Source organism: Lathyrus oleraceus, chromosome 7 (assembly GCF_024323335.1).
Source record: "Lathyrus oleraceus cultivar Zhongwan6 chromosome 7, CAAS_Psat_ZW6_1.0, whole genome shotgun sequence".
Classification (NCBI taxonomy): Eukaryota; Viridiplantae; Streptophyta; class Magnoliopsida; order Fabales; family Fabaceae; genus Lathyrus; species Lathyrus oleraceus.
In genome coordinates this window covers 527,538,573-527,542,978 of record NC_066585.1, presented here as the reverse complement: position 1 = coordinate 527,542,978, position 4,406 = coordinate 527,538,573, and the positions used below count along the sequence as shown (strand labels likewise).

The following is a 4,406-nucleotide window of genomic DNA, read 5'->3' as shown; positions in this document are numbered from 1 at the left end:
GAACTCCCTCCATAGATTTTCTGGATGAAGACGTTTTGGAAGTTATTCCTCTTTCAGTAATCCCAGGCGATGCCCCTGGTCCTTCTTCCACTACAGGAAACACTCAAGGTAACAGTTCTGACAACCCTCCTCCTAAGGATGACATGCATTATACTGATCGTGTCATTAGGAATCTGGTCACAAGGATCCTAAATGAAGGACACTCAGTCAAGGGAGTTTCGACTCCTCTGTCTAGAAGGGACCCCTCACCTGAGGTGGAACCTCAAAATGAGAAAGATGATGATTTATCTAGGTCAGAGAAAGATATTGCTGCAGAAGGATTGTGTTCTTTAGGGAAAACCGTGCCTAGTAAGAAACCTGTAGATGCTTCTCAGTCTAAGAAGCATGACACTGCTGAGAAGGTGATTGATTTGGAAGAAGAGAGCTCAGATGAGGAAGATGACACCTTGCTTCATCACTTGAAGCCAAGTGTTGCAAAGAGAATGAAGACCAGGAAAGGCAGGTCTGTGGCTGAGATGATGACAACCAGAACTAGTAAGAAGGTTGTTGCTTTAGGTCCTTCAAAATCATGGAGTAAAGTGGAAGTCAAGAAGAGAAAGGTCAGAGAAAGTTCTGATTCTGAAGATGATGTTGAAGACGATGTCCCAGACATCTCTCCTGCCAAAAATCAAATTGTTAGAAAATCTCCTACCAAGGTTGTTGTTGTGCATTTGGATAACATTTCCTTCCATCTGGAAGATGGTGCAGCCAAGTGGAAATTTGTGATACAAAGGAGAGTTGTTGTGGAGAGGGAACTAGGGAAGGATGCTGTGGAAGTGAAGGAGGTTATGGAGTTGATCAAGTCTGCTGGTTTAATGAAAACAGTTAGTGCATTACCCCAATGTTTTGAAGGTCTTGTAAAGGAGTTTGTGGTGAACATCCCGGAGGATATTGCTGACAAGAACAATAAAGAGTTTTGCAAAGTGTTTGTTAGAGGAAGGTGTGTAAGGTTCTCCCCTACTGTAATCAATAAGTTCCTAGGAAAAGGAACTGAAGGTGTTGTTGAATTAGAGGCCACAGACAATGAAGTCTGTATGACAATCACTGGTGGTCAAGTCAAGGAATGGCCAAGCAAAAAGCATCTCTCTGCTGGCAAATTAACTGTAAAATAGGCTATCTTGCATAAGATAGGGTCTGCCAACTGGGTACCAACAAACCACATCTCAACAATCTTTAGTGCTCTTGGAAGGATAATATATGTTATTGGAACCAGGCTCAACTTTGATTATGGAAGGTTCATGTTTGAACAAATTGTTAGACATGCTTCCACCAATGCAGTGAAGTTGCCAATTGCCTTTCCCTCAATTATTTGTGGGATAATTCTAAGCCAGCAACCTGGTATTTTAAGCACCAGTGATATCCCCAGTAGAAGGAAGCCTCCATTATCAATTCATTACAAGTTATTTGAAGGCAGTCATATCAATGACATTGTCATGACATCTGCAATGAAGAAGCCAGCCTCTCAAGGTGGCCTGATTGCTGAATTGAAAGAAACCTGTAAGGAGTTGGAAACTGGGATTAGGGTGGCTAAGGCTAGGAAAGAGGCTTTAGAGGTTCTAATTAGTAGCTTGGAGCAGGCAAATATGGATAATGTTGGTGAAGCCAAGGAAACAGATGCCCACACCTCAAGTGAGAGGTCTGATTCTCAAGACACATCTAGTGGTAGTTCTGAATCTGAAGGTGATGAAGATGCTACCTCCTCAGACTGAGTTGTGGTGATGATGGTCCACCTGTTATAATGATGTGTGTTCTGGATGCTTGGATGCTTGGATGCTTTGATGTTTTCTGTTTGATGTTTGTAGTTTTTTTTTGCAGTCTTTTTTGATGCCATGATGTAACTTTTGGGCTCTTTATGAGTTCTCTGGATTTCTGATTATATCAGCTAATGTAGCTGTGTATAATTATGGTTTTGTACCACCTGACATTTTGTTTTAACATTTTATATGTTATAACATCCTTTGTGACATTCTCTGCTGGACTGATTGACATTTATTTTGTCTAATTGGTCACTTTGGTCTATTTTGACTAAAAAGGGGGAGAAGTTAATATGTGGAGAGCTGCAGTTAATGTGTGGAGATGTGAAGAGCTGCAGTTAATATGTGTTGTTGTAGCTAGCTAGGCTAAACAGATGACAACTGATGTTGAACAGAATAAAGTTATGTGTTGTACAAGTGATGTTGAAGGAGATGTCAGAAGGAGGTTCTGAATGTTACAGGTGCAGTTGTTGTTGAAGGAGCTATCTGTGTTGAACAGACTTAAGGGGAGAAGAAGCATCTATGTGTTTATTGTGTGTTTATTAATAGTTGCTATTATAACTAGTAATTGTGTGGTTATTGCTTCTGCTGCTGCTTAACTGCTGATATGTTTTTTTCTCTTGTGAACAAATGGACTGATATATGTTTTAGCCAAAATTTGCCAAAGGGGGAGTTTGTTGGTTCTTGTGTTGGAAGAAATTTTGGTAAAACCTAGAGTGTTCACAAGGTGTCACATGTGTTGTCTTAACATAAGATATCATGTACCTGCTGGATGTTTAAAATGTGATTATGCAGGATTTTACTGAGATGTCAGACCCGATGTCATGACATTTGTATACAGAACATTCAGTCTGAATGTTATGTATTATGTGATTGTGTTTTTAATGCTAATTTGTGTATGATTGATGAGATGATTGAACACGCTATCAATCAGTAATTACAACGAGATTAACTTATTTTCCAAAGAGATCTAATCAACTGTCATAAGAAGATTTGAATGGAAAATAGTTTTAGGGTTTTATGATGTCCAAGCCCAGCCATTTGCTTCTATAAAAAGGACATGGAAAACCTGAGTTGATACACAAGAAATAACGAACGAAATATTGAGAGAGAATAAGGGTTTTAGTCTTGTGTGGTCGTGTGAGTTGTAAGCCATTCAATTCATCCATAAATGATTGAATTGGTCTGATTTTTGAGTTGTAATTTGTCACTCTAAGCTTTTAAGCATGAGTGTGTGTCTACTTGATTGAATCTGTTAAGTAAGATCAAGTGTGTGTCTTTGAAGAGTGTCATCTTTTCATTGTAATTCTTGTTTTATATCATTGGTGTGATTGAGGGGGAGTGAGTGGGATCTCATATCTAAGAGTTCTTAGGTAGAAGTCACACGGGTAGAGATTAGGTGAAAAGACTGTAACTTGAAGTTGTTTACTGAGAGTCTTTGAACTGATTATATTTAGTGGATTTCCTTCCTGGCTTGGTAGCCCCCAGACGTAGGTGAGTTTGCACCGAACTGGTTTAACAATTGCTTGTGTCTCTTGCATTACTGTTCTTTATCTTTTATCCTGTTTGTATTGTTTAGATATTAGTGTCGTGACATTACCTTCGACATCTCATATCTGATACCAGAATTTCAGGCATCAATCCAATAGCACGGGCACGAAGGAAACAATCGGGTATCACAGGCCCCTGCATCAGAACCAGGACATCCAAGGGATCTTCATCTTCATAGAGGGTTCTTGGAATAAAACCATAATTATATGGGTAGACAACTGATGAGTAAAGAATGCGATCAACCTTTATAAGTCCACTTTTCTTGTCCAGTTCATACTTAATCTTGCTCCCTTTGCCTATTTCAACCACACAATTGAAACAGATGGAGTTCCTGGCCCAATCTCTAAGTCATGCCATGGATGAGCTGCAACATCCTTTTTATCTGCCATGGAAGAAAGTATCCTTTCATTGAGCGCAAAAACTGGAGGTAAATCAGAAGGATCGGTTGATTTTGAATCTTGATCATGGCTGCTAGTAGCCATTTTCTGAGGTAATGCCGAAGAAGTTGAAATGAGGTAGCAGAAAATGGATTGGAGCTTAGTTGTATGTCGAATTCAACTTGTATTAACGGAATTGGATCGTAATTGAAATATTGATTTGGATTGTTATATGGAAGTAAGTATATTGTTTGGAATGGTTGTTTGGCATGGATTGGCTCTTATATGATTGTAATATAATTTGAATTTTGTAACGAATTGTAATATGTTTTTAAAATTATAAATGGATATTGAATGGATTTCGGATTGAAAAATGATTTATGTTTTTAAATTGCAATGTTTTAAATGGTGAATAATGAACATGGTTCCACATGGTTTAAAAAATGTGAAAATGAGCAAGATAAAAGGAAATGGGTTTTGGTTTAAAATTGTGATTTGGTTGACTTTGGTCAAAGTTGACCAAAAACTCAACGGTTGACCAAAGTCAACATGTGGTCAAAGTTTTTTTATTTTCGTATTTTCTTGTGTAATGAATCACTGTAATGATTGTAATTGACCATTTGAATGAAATTGGATTGAAATGGAATTGCACCTTGAACATGAACAGATGCTTGAACATGTATGA

The 4,406-nt window shown here is 38.2% G+C and overlaps 1 pseudogene; it reads right to left on the bottom strand.

The window, feature by feature from the left end:
• Positions 1-2,159: 2,159 nt before the first annotated feature.
• Positions 2,160-3,865, bottom strand: LOC127104779 (soluble inorganic pyrophosphatase-like; annotated as a pseudogene).
• Positions 3,866-4,406: the final 541 nt, after the last annotated feature.